At 22.0% G+C, this 19,601-nt stretch overlaps 1 protein-coding gene across 3 annotated transcripts in view; it reads right to left on the reverse strand.

Annotated features, from left to right (window-relative positions):
* Nucleotides 1–19,601, reverse strand: part of LOC129615867 (tyrosine-protein kinase Btk29A) — a 91,784-nt gene that overhangs the window by 14,265 nt on the left and 57,918 nt on the right. The window contains exon 1 of one of the 3 annotated variants that reach the window (XM_055531262.1): nt 17,447–17,483. The exons of the other annotated variants lie outside the window; for them this stretch is intronic. The gene's annotated coding sequence lies outside the window, so the exon portion shown is untranslated. Of the gene's footprint in view, nt 1–17,446; nt 17,484–19,601 lie in introns of those variants that run through there. 3 annotated transcript variants of the gene reach the window in all.

Here is a 19,601-nt window from a genome sequence, read left to right on the forward strand (position 1 = left end):
AAAAAAACAACGACAATTTGGAGGTCATTCAACGAATAAGTGAACTTTATATGTAAGTATACTGCATTTTATTTTCCGTTTTTATATTGAGTAAATCTTTATATGGAAATACAAACAAGCTATAAATAGGTGAAATGTTATACATACACGTAAGAAACATAAATAAGATAAATATTTTAACACCTGATTAATATTGCCAGATAGATAGATATGTAATCTTGAATTTTAATTATAATTTTTCTTAATATTGTAATTTTAATTTTCTATTTTTATTAAAGAGAAAAAAAAAAGTGAGGTTATACATATCTAATATTTGACTTTATGAATTGTTTTTACTGATAATAAATTTATGTTTGAAGTGGCAGCAATTAAATTTATATTTATGAGCAGTTTACTGATTTTATGCAATTGCTTTTAAATAGATGAGCTCAGGTTAAATTTAGAATAGACAAGGACTGGGGTAGACATAAAAAAAATTCTTAATAAATAATAAAATAGTGATAAATTCGGAAAAAGTCTACCACGTTTCATAATTTCGAGAATAAGATATGAGAGAGAAATATACGAAGAGAGTCCGATTTTCTATCACTTGCGCTCTCTCAATTGCAAAACTTTTTTTCTATTATGTAATTAAGTAATTAAACGTTAGTATATTTGTCGCATGTAAATATACAATGCTAATTCGAGTTATTTAAAATAATTGCAATTATTTTGATTTTAAAATTATTTACTTTATTAATTACGATTTCTTGTTTTATTATAAATCAATTATTGCGTCAGTTCTTGTACTAATTAAAAAAAACAATGAATTGAAATTACATTTTTGAAAAAAATTAAAATAATTCAATAAACACATATTGACAAACAACCATTAGTAAATAACAAAAATTATTTATTTCTATCGCTTAACAATTTTAACATTTTTAAACTAAATAAAGTTGTTAAATTAAAAACAAAATTTATTCAAATTAAAAGTTTTATTTTTATAAAAATGTTTTTCTCATGAATATTAATTGAAAAAAAATAAATATTTTTTTCTTTTAATTTCTTTTTTTTTTATAATGTAGGTTTAATTATAATTGGAATTTTTTTTTGTTTACACACATTCATACATATGTAGATATTAATTAGCAAAATAGCTGTAATTTTGCCAATAAATCAAATACAATTTTGTAATATAAAATTTCGTTGACAGAATTATAAAATAATGCTATTGCAATTCCGAAAATAAACCAAATAAACTGTTATATTATACAATATAATACATACATACATGAAAAATCATCTTTCATTTCCGATTTTATTATATTGAAGAATCGATTTTTATACTTAAGTCAATGTCGTTATAATAATGTCACACCAATTAATGTTAATTAATATTTATAAGTTAAAAAGAAGAAAAAAATGTGTTTCTTTTTCAAATACAAAATACAATTTGATTACAAAAAATTGCCACACATCTTTCTATATACACTACATACATACATATAAACAATAAAAGGTGAGCTAATTTTACAATTTGATAAATTGAAACTTAAATTAATATTAAGTGTCGTCAATAAATATTTATAATATTAAAGCATACTTATAACAAACAAACATTCATAAAATTGTGTAGATTGCTGGCTTTCACTGTACCTTTAAATATGTACAAGTAGTAGTATGGCGCTTAATATAAATAAAATTTTTTAAACTAATTTTTCTTTTTGTTTTTTTTTTTTTTAATTAGAAATTGTTTAATCAGCTTGAACCGTATCAAATTGTGTATATAGACAAATCATTGTAATTTATATCAGTTTTACGAAAACAAAAAACATTTGCATAAAATATAACACCAATTTGGGGCAAAAATGGCATAATTGAACAAAAAGAAACTTAGTTTTTTTAAGTGCGCATATAATTTTTTTTTTGCTGAAGTTAAAAATTTATGAAAATTTTATGTTAATTGCATTTTTTTAAATTGCAATATTGTTCTCACGAATAAATAAAATTTTCGGAATAAACTCCGAATAATTTCGGAATTATAATATAAATCCGAATTTTTGATTTCCGATTTTTTGGATTTAATATAAGTAATAAAAATATGATTTCAGGTACTTTTAAACTTGTTACTTAAACCTATTTAGTTAGATCTAATTTTGTATTCGAAATAACTTAAGAAACAAATTTTTTTCAATATCATCTTCTTGCTGATGGAAATAGAATTGAAAATTTTTTCAATTTTTCACGCAACAACTTAATGCTTTTTTTGTGTTTTCTTTAAAAAAAAAAACATATTCATCATAAATTCTCATATTTAATTATTATGTATGTTTATTACCCTATTAATCAATAAATATAACCTTGAATATTTTTCATAATACTAGTTGTTTTTTCTATTATTGTCAAGTAATTACATAGATGCAATTGTTGAAGTTTAGAATGAGACAAACCTTCTTCCTATTTGACAATATAATGATTTTTCAAATTTTTTCATAAATATAGTGAGGTTATATAACAAAAATTTTTCGGTATTCTTGTAAAAAAAAATTATAATTGAAAAATATCAAAAAATTAAGTAAAAAATTGTAAGTAATATAACACTTATGTACATGTGTTATTTTAATAGTTTCGAATTAACGGAAGTATGTGTGTACATTAATAAAAATAATAAAAGAAAAATAAGTAAGAGGAAGAAAAAAAAACGTAAAGAATAAATATTTTTTATTTGCGAAAAAAATACTTTTGAAAAGTGCTTGAAGTTATTAAAAAAAGAAAAAATTTACTGACCATTACGTTTTTTTAATTTTTTCTGAATTTATTCTTTTTTATATGTATAAATTTGCATACATAGACAATATACGACCAAAAAAACAGTTTAAAATGGCCTTCAGTAAAGTCTGAATGTCATTATAATTCTTATATTTATATGTACACACATTCATATCTACATACTCATATAAATCGCATATTATATAAATTTTGAGTTCTTACAAATATTGTACACATTAAAAATTGTACTCAAGAATAATTATTAATTTTTGATACGGTAATGTACTAAGTAATTTAGACAGTGGTTTTCAAACATTTTCTTTTACACATACGAGTACAATAAGTATGCTAAATCGAACAATATCCGCGGAAGAAAATGTACAATAAGATAACTATTTTACGTTCCAGAAAAAATTTCAAATTTGAAGTCGGATTTAATTCAAAAATTTATAAATTTATATTTTCAACCGATTCGGAGTAGGAATAAGAATTATACCCAAGTTCGGAGTTTTTCGGAGTGACTCCGAAATTCTAATTTCCCTAAATTGAAAACCGTAGTTATACATCAAATCCTAATTTAGGTCAAAAATGTTCGTAGTTTGTTGATTTTGTGAAAATTTAAAGTCCGCAACTTAGAAAAATTTAAAATTTTAAGTAAAAGAAATTTACTGCTATTTTGTAATTTTTATCGTATCAAACAAATATAGATTATTGATTAAAAAATTTATGAATTTACCTATGTATTTCAGATTAAGTTATTCCACAATTATTTTCCAAATCATATTTTATGCAATCATAAATTAATATTGTAGTACTGAAATATTTACTTATGTATGTATGCTTCTTCTAACAACAAATACCAAAGGCAATATAATTATTATAAACATATGTACTTTATGAATACAAATTAAATGTTTATGCTTTACAACACATTCATACCACCGCATATATTCTTTTAAATATTTTTTTTTAGTAAGTATAAAAGAAATCAAAAATTTTGCTTACATAAGTAAGGTTTTATAAATTTCCTTGTTAGTTCAAGAAAAAATATTTTGTCATAAAATGTAATTATTGGTATGTGGTTAGTTATTATTTGTTATGACAATTCACTTGTTTTTACTAAAGAAAAATACAAAATAAAAATATACAAAAAAAATTTACATTGCCAATATATTTTTTTAAATAAAAACGAAAAATAAATAAAATGAAAATTTCATAATAATAATAATAGTCAAATATTTAATAACAACTTTACTTGGATAGTTATAAATTGTACATTTTAAGCATACATGTACGAGTATTAATTTTAATATTTAATTAAATTCATATTTTTATATGCACAGATTTGTACGTTGAAATAATATTTTATTTATATAAATTATAAGTTTGTAGTAAAAAGATTGTAGAAGTCAATGTAATCACATTTTATTAATTTAAATGCCATTTTGATACAAACAAGGTTGTGATTACAAAAAAAAAATAATACGAAAGACATTTTGTATATATAAAGTGGTTTTAATAATTTTTTTCAATTTTTAAAATAAATTGATAAAATATGTAAAAGGAATCGAGGCCCTTAGGAGTTTCTTAAGTCGACACCTACATTACACCTACATTAGCACTGGCTGCAATGCTAGCACCTTCAAAAGTACCTTAGACGTGGGCGAGATGCAGTTTCGCATTCATACAATTAGTGTTTACACGGAGACAGACGACTTTGTCCTCCTCTTAATAAATATACTTATTGTTGTCAGTAAATGTAGCTGCAATTTTAATTAATGTTGACATTTAAAATTTTACAATTCCTGTATACATATATGTACACATATGTATGTTCATTATAATATATTTAATATAAGTTAGTAAAACAAAAAGATTATAATCATGTTCAGACCTACATACGTACAATGTTTCATTCAAAAACGCATATTTTCCAACACAAACATATTTCCATATGCTAAACAAAATTTATAATGTCTGCAAAATTAGTTTTTACATATTTTGTAAACGTGTACAGATTTCCTACATTGTATTTAGTCATAATATTTTAATCTTTGCCCTCAATTGGCAATTAGTATTGCCATGTCAATTTAACATTTTGTTATTTAGAAGGCGGTTTTCATCAAAGTTTTTTTTTAAATTAAAGGCGTATAATAATTATTATTTCTTATTTTGTTCTTTTGATTTACTGTTATATAGCATATTATGTAGATTGAATATTTATTTATTTATTATTTAAAATTTGTTAATTTAAAATTTAAATAAGTACTTATATTAAGTTAGATATAGATTTCTGGAAATAAACCGTTCAGTATTAGTTACGTTAAATGAGTCTGCATTTCTTCTCACATTTATTTTATATTCCAATCTTTTCAGTTTTCTTTTCTTTTCAGTTTATTTTATATTCCAATTCTTTTTCAGTTTTCAGTTATGAAGGTACTTATTAGAATTTCGGAAACAGGAATTAATTTTCAATTTAATTAAGAGCTATTATTAAAAAGGATTGTTTTTCAATAAAGAGTCTGTACAATAATTTATAAATACAATTATTAACGAGATAAATATAACCGTATTTCAACCTGATATCATTAACGTCCATCGCAAGAGACAGAGTAAATAAGAAATCATAAATAATCAAATAATAAATCTTCGTTACTGTTCCACATTATATTTAATTTAATAAACATTTACAACGTAATACGTGCATATGACAGGTTTGTACCTATATCTCTTGTTGGTGGTAAATAAATTTATATTAAAAAACGAAAATAAATTTATAGAAAAAACGTGAAAGTGTATGGAAAATAATGGACGCTTACAGTGAATAATTATTTACGTTGAAAATGTTAATTAATTTGAGTGTGTATGCCAATTATTGGAATTAAATGGCCGGTTTTCATTACGCTAAGGGGGTAGTGGGCTATATAATTTGAATGATTTGCTTAAAAAAAAACCGACATTAGAAAAAAAATTTATTATTTCCAAATAAAACAGCTTCCACAAAACACAAAACACAGCTGACACAAAACACAAGCGCAAAGAACAAAACATATTCAATTTTTTAAGAAATGTCAAGATTCCACAAGACTTCCTATGGAACAATATATTGAACTGTTCTTATTTGTAAAAATTTATCATTAATAATAATATACACATGCTTACAATTAAATTAAGAATTAATTCTCTTTAATATATTTACTTACAGTAAAAATTTGTGCGTAGGTGTTTGTCGCACATGCAACTATTATAAAAATATTTTTCGATTAAAACTGGTTTTTTTTTTATTACCGTTTATAAAATAATATTTAAGTATTGTATATAAAATTCCAAATTAAAAATTAAAAATTTTTTTACAAATAAAAAACTTTTTTCATATTATTGAGCATTTTGTTTATTAACAAAAATTACAGTTTCCAATACAGTTAATCTACTGTAATTAAAATAAATACCGTACATTTTTAAAATGCACATGTAAATTTTAATGTTTATCGAATTTTCTAGATTTTAACATGGAAAAACTGCAATTTATTTAACCGTATAGGTAATATTTATATCTTAATTAATGAATAAAATAGTTATCGTGTATGTATCTAAGTATGTAATTATATGTATATGTATTAATCAAAAATTAATATAATTAATTATTTAATCTTGTAAACCTGTAAAACCTTTTTGAAAAATGTCCTCATAGTGTGATGCATATTATGTATTTTTATTTGATTAATAATATAAATGATAATGTACACGAAATGTATGTACATACATTTGTATATATGTTACTTACATATTTATTATTGATTAAGAAATCTTGAAATTTTCTTAAAACTTACCCTAATACATATACATACATTCGCATATATGAACAATACATGTATATGTATAGTGCATAACATACTATTCATTTCCACTTGTTGTATTATTGGGTAGACTTTACTGTAATGTAAGTAATTGATTTTGCACGAATAAATCTTATATGCCACTTGATTTTCTAACATACATTTTTTTTCTAATGGCAAGAGAGTAATATTTTTTTTTGTTTTTTGAATATTATTATTGAATAGTTGCAAATAATTTATATAATAAATATGTTGATAAAAGTGTGTATATCTACTTATGAGTATATATTTTCGTAATTATCATGCTAATATTAAATATGCTGCTTTTGTGTTATAGCGATTGTTTATTGCTTGCACTGGTTTAGAAGTACAAATTTAATTTATTTTAGATATTCATAGATTCATTCAAGCGGATCTTATGTAAATTTTTTTCTTTTTTTTAATTTATGTTTTCATAATTATTTAAAATTTGCAATTCCAAGTATTTAGTTAGAGAATAAGAAAAATCGAGATTGTCAATTAAAAAATGACTTTCATTTCAGTTATGTACTCATAGTATGCATTCATTAATTATTATTTTAATCTAATATTTTCAATTAATTAAAGAGTTTGAAAAAATGAAATGTTCCATATTTTAAATTTTAAATGAAAATCATTCATTTATTATTGAAAAATCTTGAGTGAAAATTTATCAAGGAAATTTATTTTTATATAAAAAGAATTTTAAAACAAAATGCAATACTTAAGTGAGTAAAAATTAATTTTTTTTTAAATTTCAGGTTTAGTTGCCGTTTTCAAATTAAAAAATAAGAATATTAATTAAGAAACTTATTTATGCTGCACGAAAAATTCTCTTAGATTCTCAAAATTATCAAACAGGCTAGAATACAATATCAAAATTCCGAAAAAGAATGAATGAATGTATAGATGTAATGTCACCCTCTATTAAATATTGCAAACATAGTGTGTTATTTATCATATAATATTAGTATGTTTTAAGTAAAAAAAAATTTTATTTTCATATAATTTCCTAAGGGAAAACGTAAACCTTAGAGAAAACTTATTTTTTTTTTTTTCCTTTGTTCACTCCTAGAAGGAACATAGGGCTAGTGCATGATTTCTCATGCATTAGTTTCATAGCGTCATAGGGTTTAACTAGGTAGGTGACTAGCCTGCCGTAGAGAGAAAACTTATACGAAACATATATGTATACTCAGAATAAAAAAAAAATCTGCAGGAAATAATAAATATTTTTTACTGACTGCATTGCATATTATATACCATAAATACATAATGTTGTGATCTCACAATTATTAATTATAGAAATGAATTTTTTCGAATGCATATAATTTTCAAATAGTTGGTTGTCTTAATTTTACTTTCTTTGCAATTTTCTTGAAATTTTATATCTAAATATACTTAAAATAAATCTGTCCAGCAATAAAACCTTAAAAATTCAATAGAATTTTGTTTATATTTGTAATTCTGTTGTGCGAGCACTTGTACTGAAAATATTTTAAGAAAATGTTTTAACTATATTCGATTTTTTGTTGTAGAATTTCATATAAGTACTTCAATAATTTAAAGGAAGCAATGCAGCAAAATATATCAACAATATTCTAACAATTACATACATATATAGAATATTCTGGTTTAAAAACACTCAATCAATGAAACCCTGTACATTTTCATTTCATAAATTTTTTCTGGAATGATTCGCTTTTAATTTTCTGGATCTCTAATAAATTTACTTGCTCATATACATAATTGCATAATTACATTTATGCAATTGTTTCCAACCAATTTTGCTCCCTTAAATCTTAAGCTATAAATCTAAATTTAAAACAAAATTTTAAAAATCATTGAATAAATATGAAAATTTTTATTATTTATAAAGAATAAAATTATTGAAATAGCGCAAATTTCTATTAAATAAAACGAAAAATAATTTCGTTAAAAAATATTCTATTAAAAGATAAAAAGTATAAGAAACCTCAGAGGTCAAATTGTGTATAAAAAAAAAATATTTCAAATTACGATTTTTCTAATAAAAGACACTATTTCATGCAATTTAATATTAAGAATAAAATATCAACTTATTTTAAAGTATTGATTTCACTTAATTTGTTTATTAGAATTTAAGATATAAAATTTAAACCATGCATATTATGAGCTCAATAAAGCTTTCTACTATTTGATTGCATGGGAAATTGAAAACTAAATTCAATAATTGTATTTGATCATTTACATCAATATAAAATAAAATTTTTAATTAAGGAGAAGTTAAAATTGAATTTTTTTATAACATCGTGTTTAAAACTTATACATTTTTCTAATGTTTCACTTTTTTGACCTATATATTTTTATAAATCAGTCATGATTTTTAAATTCTAAGATATTAATCAATTATAAAAGTTTATTTAAAATTCATTGTCACGAAATGACATCCAAGTAGCAATATACATGTAGATACACATAATTTTTTACGAATATATATACAAGTATTTACTGATCTCAGTTAAGATTTAATTATGAATTTTGTTTTCATTTTTTTTAAGAAAATACTTAGTTGAAGGTGTATAGGATTCTGTTATATATTTGAACACTTATATCTGCATGTACAATTTGTGTAAGAGTATTAACCCTATTCTTACCAATAAATTTGTCAATAAAATCGATTCGATTAAAAGAATTCGGTGTTAATTAAGGAGCGGTATATCTGCTGCAGTGGTCCAGTTATTCAACCAAATCGGGTAATTTTTTTATGAATTTCTATTTACTTTTGAGCTTTTGAGTTTCGAATTTTGAGTTGAGTACTTTAATTTATATAGAGCAATAATTACATTTCAGTTGCATACATTTGTTTCAAGAAAATTATGAGTACACTTATAGGTCTTATTTATCTGTTATCGTGTTATCTACTTCTTAACATTTTAGTTAAATTATTTTCTGAAATTAATAAAAGTGCCTTATTGAAGTAATAACAACTTGTTTTGGGTTAAATATATTATTTGCAATCTATATATTATATAAAAGTTACTATATACCAATTCATACTGCATTTTGCAGCTTTTAACATCCAATTTTTAATATAAATGAAAATGAGAAAACAAATAAAAAAAAAATTAAAAAAAAAAATTTAAAAATAGAATTTTTGCACCTTCAATTGAAAATAGCAAATGAATTCAATATATCGATACACTTTATATACACAAGTATTTACATACATATATATGTACATATATAAAGTATAAATCAAAAGGTACATTATTTATGTTATGCTACAATTTCAACAGCTTATTGTTAACAATATTGTGAAAAATACCACCTGTATTTTACCTATAAAAATTAATTTTTGTATTTATTTGCTTAATTAACAATAAAATAAGAAATAATATTGAATATACACACATACATATATAAGTACGTGAATATTATGCTCATTCACTTGTTTATAATTAAATTATATATGTACGTACGTATGTAAGTATTGAAGTATAGAAATGTAAATGAATAAATGTTCTTACACTACTTTACTTTTTATAATATTAAAAATTATGCTTAAAGTCTAGTCAAACATCATCTTTAAGAAGAGTTGAATATAAAGCAACAAAATAAACATTTTATGTGAATACATATTAAAAAATTAGATATAAGTATGTAAGTATGTTTATTAAATATAATTACAGTAAATTATCGAATAATCGGACCTTGGTAGCAATACCACCCTGCTTCTCTCCCTGTTCCTCCGCGTTAATTTAAGAAAATATTTTGAAATCTTCCCACAAAAATAGTACCTGGTAATTTTTTATGTTCAGTTCCCCATTTTTCAAATCATGAAAAATTTATTTGATACTACCTACTAGTACAATACCTTTCTTAAATTCATAACTCCAAATAGAATATGTTGGGTGATTAATATTCATTAAGAATTGTTGCAAAATATACATATAATAATTTACAGTGGAATCTCTATATGTATATACATACATACATATATCAAACTATAATGAAGAATTAATAACTATAATGAAGAATTTTTATTAAACGAACGATTCCTTTGACAACATCATTAATTTAAACATTTTGATTTCGATAACTCTATTTAATTCGATATCGAAATTTCTCTACTACGAACAAAACAAATAAGATTTTTGATGTTCGTTATAAAAAATTTCTACTGTATACACATACAACAGCATGAATAATAATGTAAAATATTTACAGTGCCATGCAAGTATTTATAATACATTTACGTATGTACGTATGTACGTACTTGTTTATACAAAATACATGTAAAGTAATTACAAAATAAAAATAAATATTACATTTTTATGTAAAATTAACTTTCTAGTTTTTAAAAATGTAAATATAAATTTTTTATTATTATTATTTTTTTACTTTGTGTACAAAAACAAAAATGTTTGTAAGTACATACGGTTTTTTTTTTACATGCAAGTAAATGGCTTGACTTTATTGAGGACGTTTGTTTTATACTAACATGTATTGTGTATGTGTGTATGTTGTACATAAATTTCATAATTATGTGATTGTTTTGTTTTGCTTTAATTTGTTAAAAAGTTGAAGAGCTTTTCAATTTTTATTAAAGAAAACTTTTGTTTTATTTTTTTGTTTGCTGTTTTTTAAATTTCTATAGATTGCTAGAGTAACGGTTATAAGAAGAGTGAGTAAAACAAAAAAAAAAACAAAAAAAACTTTACAATATTTGCTGTTATTTTTTCTTTCACTTTCTAGTTTTCACTTTTCTGTTTTTTTTTTGTATGCTTTACTTATTTAATTTTGTTGTTGTCTTTTTTCTTCTTATTACTTACAATATCATATTTTTCGTCTTTGTACATGTATTTGTAGAGCAGTCAAGAGCAATTACGCAAATGATTTGTTTATTGAAAGAAAAAAAAAAGCTAGTAACAAAATAAAATGAAAAAAACAGTTAAAAAAAAAAAAACTTGTTATTTATTTTTATTTTCTTTTCATTTTTTCCATTTTAACTTACAACAATATTTTTGCAACAAAAAGTGGATTTTTTTTTTTTCATTTTTCATTAAAAGTTTCACTTGTTGCACGTTTTTTAATTTATTGATATCCACTCAAAAGTAAAGTTACCTCATAAATCTATGAATACATTCATATTTATGTATAAAGAAACTATAAAATATAAGCATGTGTGTATGTATATGAATGCTATTATACGGTGCTATTTATATGCACCATTTATATACATACTTTGGTACTTAAAATGCAATAACCCAATAAATAAATGAAAATGTAAAATTTTTTCAATGTAAATTTATTTTATATATAGGTGAAAGAAAAATTGTTAACTACCAATACTTAAGTACGTACTAGTACTACTTTGTACTACTTTAAATGCTTTACTTATATTTAATGTTTTAGAACATATTTTCGAAATATAAAAATTTATGCTATAGCTAGTTATATAATATTGCTTCATAATTAAAATAAAAATTTTGATAAGGATTTTTCTTAAGGTGCCTATAAATGTTGTTTGTAAAAGAGCTCTCAAAAATTTTTTTTATTCATTGAAATTCGAATATTATTGATAATTTGATTAAATTTATTTGAAATTGTTTTGTTCAATGGATTAGAAATATTTATAGCTCATTATTGAAATTCAAAATCTTAGAAAGTATTAAAAAAATTACTTGTTATTTTAGTAATTGGTGAAAAGAAATTTTGGCAATCAATTTTTGTGATCAAAAAATGTGGAAAAATTAAGTAAAAACGTTGAAAAAAAAACTTTGATAAGTATAAGCCAAAATTTTTATAAAAACTTTTAACGCTTTTGCTAAAATTTGGTAATTATGGCTTTAACAGCAATTTTAAATTTTAAAATTTCGCTAGTAGGCATGCAGAAACCATAAATCTTTTGATAACGTCGATTTTGTCTACTTCGCTTTTATAGCTTCAACTATTCATTTATCCAAAAACAAGAAAAAAAATATTGTCTTTCAATTGATCATAACAGGTATACCATATTTATTTTGACTTATGTATGAGCAATTTCACATTTCAGATTTTCGAAGTCAAATTGTTATTATTGTAATTAAAATTAAAAATAAATTTAGAGAACGTCATTATTATGACTACAAAGAAATAATTTATCCAAAGTTTTGGCTTAATAAAGATGAATTTTAATTACAGTTGTGTACACAAGTGACTAATTGGTGTATTATATAGTTGCCAATACCCGCATGGCTGCTCATTTCTACATTATATTGACACAACAATAATATACTTAATTAAATTATAATTTAAGTTACATCATAAGAATTTTAAATACTAACTAGCTTATAATTAAAAGTATTATATAAAAGTAGTTAATTATATAAAATTAACTTTTAATTTAATTCTTTTTTTTTTAATTTAAAATTTAAAAATAATTAAATTTTGTGTATACATACATGCGGTTTGTAGTATGTATGTATGTGTATACCTAGAATTATTGTAAAATAATATTTTTCCATTTATTTTTAAATACATTAATTAGTTTTTTTCTTTAATATCTATAAATAAAAATAAAAAACAATAATAATAACAAACTAATTATTAAGAATCATAGATAACACAAAAAAAATTATATTATCACTTTTTTTTTTACTAGGAACAGGAAACATTTATTTTTTTTACCCCTTCTTTCTAAATAATATTCCCTTCTCACTCAGTCCTTCTCTTACTTTCCAACATTAATTTTATAAAAAAAGAAAGAAAAAACATGCAATTTTAAATTTTTTTCCCCCTTTAATATGTTTTTGTCTTTTTTTTTTCTCTCTTGTGTATGTTTTTCTTTTCATCTTTTAATTATGTACAAAAGTCTTCGATCATCATATAAAAATATAATTTTTTTTTCTACTTACTTATAAAAATTGGCCTAAATACTTCAAGTTCTAAATAACCTTGAAAACAGAAAAAAAAAAAACACTAAATAACAATGATCAACAGAAAGAAGTAGAAAAAAAAAAACAGAAATAGCAACAACAGCAACGACACAACAATAATAATAGCAACAACCACTAACAGCGCGATCATTACGAATTGATTAAATTTTAATTTTCACAACATTTATAAAGAATTAAGAATTGTTTGTGGTAAGCAAGTTTATAATTTTTTTTTTTTTTATGATTTTTTTATTTGAATAGATGTTAGATATCAAGTGTTTATTTAAGTAGGCAATTTGAAAAGTTTATCTTGTTTACTATCACAAGCAATCGAAATTTGCTATTTATTACGGTCGGCATTCTATTTACTTCAAGAGATTAGTTAAATTGGAAGCATTTTGTAAATGAAACAATTTTTTTTATAAGTGTTATACACATCGTCAAAAGTGTTATAAGTGCCGACTTACAAAGTGTTATACGCGTCGACTAGTGAAATGTTATAAGCTTCGATAAGTAAAATGTTATACTCATCAACTAGTAAAGTGGTATACACGTCGACTAAAAAGGTGTTATACGCATCGACTATCAAAGTGTTATACGCGTCGACTAATAAAGTTTTATACGCGTTGACTAGTAAAGTGTTATACTCATTCACTAGTAGAGTGTTATACACGTTGACGAGTAAAGTGTTATACGCATCAACTAATAAAGTGTTATACACGTCGACTAATAAAGTGTTATACCGGCCGATTAATGAAGCCCATTTGCAAAGTGTTACGCTTTGTTAATAGAGAATATACAGATGCGAAATTAACAACGTATAATATATAGAGAATGGGAACGATCGACCTAACTAATAGAGTATGATGAATATTCTCTCCGAAAGTTTGTTTCTTATGGGTAAAAATAGAAGCATACATATTACAGGTATTTTTTGACGGGATGTAACGTAAGTTCTTATTAGTTTGCTCTTATAACTGCTAAAAGTTTTAAATTTACTAACTATTTTACTTTTTTTATCATAAATTTTTCAAAACACCTGCGTATGTACATTTATATATAAAATTTAGTTTATCGGTTCAGTAGGTTTATCGCTTACTAACATATTTGTTATAATAGATAAAAATTTTATATGTAATTTTCAAACTTCAAAACAAATTTTATAAACTTTTTTTTTTTGTCTTTTCTCACAAAATTTTAGGATTTTGATTACTTAAAAAAGTGTTAGTAAATTTTTTTTTTGTTTCTTTACAACATTTTGCGAAGTTTTGGATATTTTTTTCTTCTTTTTAATATTATTAAATTTTTTTTTTATATTATATTTTTAAAAAGAAACACAATTCAATCTTCAGTACATTGAAAAGATATGAAATTACTTTAAAAAACAAAAAAGCAAAATAAAAAATAAATAACACAAAAAAAAAACTCATGAAAGATTCAATGGTTTTGCAGCAAAAACTTATTAAAAAGTGCTATAAAATCATTAAGCGAATCCAAACCATCTAATAGAAAAAAAAAAAAACAAAAAACATAAACAACAAAAATTGTAAAAAAAAAAAGATTTCCCCATTGTCTTCGTGTTAACAAATAACAACAACAAAAAAATTTTGAAAAACCAAATAAAAATTGTTTAACTCTTGTATTAGACAGACAGGTTACAGTGACCTATAATATGCATCATGTTCTTCACAACAATGCAAAAATATTATTTTTTGATAAAACACTAAAAAATTGTTGGCTTTTTATGGTTTTTGTTTTTTTTAATTTCATTTTATTTTTTTTTTTATTCTGCTTTTGAAGACATGTTAACCATAACCTTAGTTTATCACTATTCAATTATAATTAACATACAAATTTTTAATCTATTCTCTCATGGTCATTCAATCAAGTGTTCAATATACAAAAAAAGAAACAAACTGTTATATTATATCGTATATGTAAGTATAAGCTGTAGTTTTTTTCTTATATTATTTTATTTATTTTCAATAAGTTTTAACGTTTAAGGTAAATTGCAATTAAATAAATATTTTATTTATTAATAGCTTTATATATTTTTTAAATACAATATTTTTTTTCTTGTAAATGCAACACCTATGTAATATTTAACAAAGAATATTGCGAAATGTTGAAAGGTTTCACCATTTAATCTCAATACTAAATTTAAAAAAATAAAAGAATTACTTTTAACAACGCCTTTCAAACCTTAATAGTTAGAAATAGGGTTATGAAAAGTTATATAAAATAAACAAAATAATTTAAAGGGTTAAAAAAAAATAAGAATTTCAATAGTTTTATTTTGCGGGAAAAACTTGTTTTAACACATTCTGACACTCTTTCAGTTTACGTATTTATAAACTTATTCAAGAAATTTACCTTTTCAACCAAGTTAAAAAGGTAAAAATGAATCGAAGAAATGAATGTTACGAACTATGTGTCATATCGCCAAACTGCTTCAGTCATTAACCCCTTTAATCACAATCGAATTTCAAATTTTTCACAATAAATTAACTCCTCTATACCAACGGTAATTGAAAAATGTTCATAATCAAATTTTATCATTCTATACAAAATTTCTACAAAAAGTTTAACCCTTTTAATAGTGATTATCAAATTATTGTATTTAAGGATTGGTTATTTTTTAATTACCTCATACGTTCGTCTAACCCTAGACAAACGTTATGAATAATTTAAAATTACAAATTTTAAAAAACACAAACTTGTTACCCACTATAACTGAAATGTGCGAACTTTAAGTGGAATGTGTATCCGCTTAAAAGCAAACATTGACTTAAAAATGTGACTAGGATAACCTAACAGCGTATAGAATTCCTCTTAACATAAAACAATCATAAAATATAAAGTATAATAAAAATTAATTACTATAATTATTAATAAATAATTAATTATGAAAATAATTATGACTAATTTACCAATTCAATATTTTAATTTTTGAAAATATTCATAAATTATGTAAAATTTTTTATTTTTGTTATAACGTTTTGATATCATAAGTAATTAATTTGCTTACTAATAGGAAAACCACTTATACATACAATTAAAACTTACGTGGAAGAATAGGTTTTTATCTATTCACTTAAGCATAATTAAATATATATGTATAAGTATATAGAAAAGATAAAAAAAGACAGAATACCCAATAGATTTTACTAATTATAGTAAGTAAAATAAAGATCATAATCTTTGAATTCTTTATAAATAAATTAATTAATAAATTTTTGGTAATATTTTTAATAACTAGATTTTTGTTAAAAAATTATTTTTTGGAAATAATAGAAAATATTTTTATTAACAGTAATTTGTTTTTATATTATTATTATTTTAATTTTATAAACTTTATTTTAGATAAATTGAAAAAAAATTGTTGAAAGAAGAGCAATAAGCCATATAAATCATTATATAGCACTTATGTTTATTTCAATATTTCAATACATATGGTAATTATATATATATGATAGCAATTTCAACATATTGTCAACTTTTATTAAAGAAATTTCTTTCAAGGCGGAACTTCTTCCAAAGAGGAATTTCGGCAGTAAGTATTCCTAATAACTTAATTTTATATATAGATATATACTTGTCTATTTACAGAGGCCTAAAGAAAGATTCAATGATTAAAATTTGATAAAATTAATATGTAACAGAGTTTGAGTACAAACTATCAAATTTTAATTGTGTCAAAGCTGAACGAGCCTTCAGATTTTATTAATTTTTCCTATTAAAAGAACATCAATAATTAAATCAATAATTTAAGCGTTAAAGAATGTAAAAAAATTTTTTTCTAAATTCGCCATTTACTAAAAAAAATTCAATTAAATGAAAGGAAGGAAAATTGTTTTACTTAATAAGACCTTAAATTGGGTCATACAAAAAAATAAAAATATTATAAATAAATTTAATAAAAAAAAATATTGAAAAACTTACTTGTAAAATAAATAAGAATTAAATTTCCATTAAATAAAAGACTCTTTCTTTATTCTTAGCCCTTTATATGTACACATATAAATTATTTTAAAAATTATTTTGATTTTAATTGTAAACAAATATTCATAAGACCATTAAAATTTACTCTAATTATTTCATATGAAATATAATCCAATATATTACGGTATGGTATCCATAGGGTTAATTGTATTTTTATAGTTAAATGAATTTTTTTTAATAATTCAGGTTTTTTGTAATAAAAAATTTTAAGGAAAATAAAATAATTACTTTTATATTATTATTTGTTTTGTTATACTTAATATTAATTAATTATTTTCTCGAAAAAATAAAAATAATTCAAAAATAAACATTCTACTTTTACTTTTTTTCATTTTTATATTTAAATTGTTAATTAAATTAAGAAATTCTGTTTTGATCACAATTCAAAATATTATAATTAGTTTTGACTTTCTTTATTTTTAATTGTTTTGTTTTTTTCTATAAGTATGAAAAATTAATTTAAATTCACTACTACTAATAGAGAAAATAATTTAAAAACGCATTTAATTTACGCAAAATGTGTACAAATAGAGATTGCATGTGTATGTTTTAATAAAAAAAAATGTCGTAAAACAAGTAAACCATTGAGGTGGCTGCTTAAGAAATCAAGAATAATATAATAACAAACAACCAAACAATATTTTAATTTATTGCGAATAAAAATTCAAGTTATTTTCCTGATTTTTAAATTATTTTTTCTAATATTATTTTTCTTTTCTTATTTTATTTAAAACACTATTTTTCGTATCTTTTTGTATATATGTAAATATGTATCTAAATTATACACTTTTAATATTAATATAATACTTATTTATTATTGCAATATAAACCAAACATTTCTCTATATTGTTATACTTAAATAATAATGAAACAAAAAATTAAATCTAGTTTAAAGTAATTTATTTGAATTTGAAATCGCGGCAATGTTGCATTTTCCACTTAAAACTGTTATACTATATATACATATATAATAGAAACCAATATAAAATGGAATAAAAAAATTTTAAATGAATAAAATAAAAAAATTAAATAAAAAACAAAAAAAAAAAAAAATTGGAAAAATTAAAAAGCAAAACAAATTTTTCTCGTTTTCCCTTTGCGAATCTATCAGCTGCTTAAAAGTGACTGAACCTAATATAAAAATCGTAATTTAAAAACTAACTAACTATTCTCTGTTTTATTATTACTTACAATATCTATACATATATATATATATAAACATAAATATAATGGTAATAACAACAATAATAATAAAAATAATAATAATAATGATAATATGGCTAACATTGGCAACATTCAACACTACTATCTATACATACATATGTACATACATACTTAGTTTTAAAATTTTTAATACAATATTATTGAGTAAGAAAAAATCTTCAGAATACAAAAAAAATTAAAATTAAAATTATAAATAAGTAAAAATGCTGTACACATAAAGTATGTATAAGTCAAAAAAAAAAAGTGAAAAAAAAATATTGTAACTAGCTATAAAAGATTTTAGTATTTTATACTATTTAAGTACATGGATATATGTATGTACATATGTAAGTAAATATATGTACATTTTATACTTGTATTAATTACGAGTATGCACACATAGTGTGTGTATAAAAAAAAAACCATCAAGAGTATAAAAATATATTCTGTATACGCTTTTGATTTTCTTTTATTTTTCAATATGAAAGCGTACATTGAATTTAACATAAATACGTACATATTATGAACATCTCCGGTGGTTAGAAGAAAACAATGGCTAAGTCGAAATTAGTAGTATTCAATTTTATTACAAAAATTGAATTAATTACCTCGGGATAATAAGGCCTAGTGGGTAATAAAAGGCTGAGCGGGAATGAGGACGCAATTTTTTTTTTTTGCTAGGTGTTTCTTAAAATTAAAAGTAAAAAGTCAACTTTTTAAGCTTTTTACATTATTTGAGATTAATTTAAAATTTTATAAAATTTAAATTAAAATTTTTTCTAGATTATATAAGTAAGACCTTATTACCTTCATTAACTATTTAAGTGAAATTCAAAGGGCAATTTAAATTTTTAATCACTCACTTTGCTAGAAACTTAAAATATCATCTAAG

The sequence above is a fragment of the Condylostylus longicornis genome, unplaced genomic scaffold (assembly GCF_029603195.1).
Source record: "Condylostylus longicornis isolate FDR11 unplaced genomic scaffold, ASM2960319v2 ptg000153l, whole genome shotgun sequence".
Classification (NCBI taxonomy): domain Eukaryota; kingdom Metazoa; phylum Arthropoda; class Insecta; order Diptera; family Dolichopodidae; genus Condylostylus; species Condylostylus longicornis.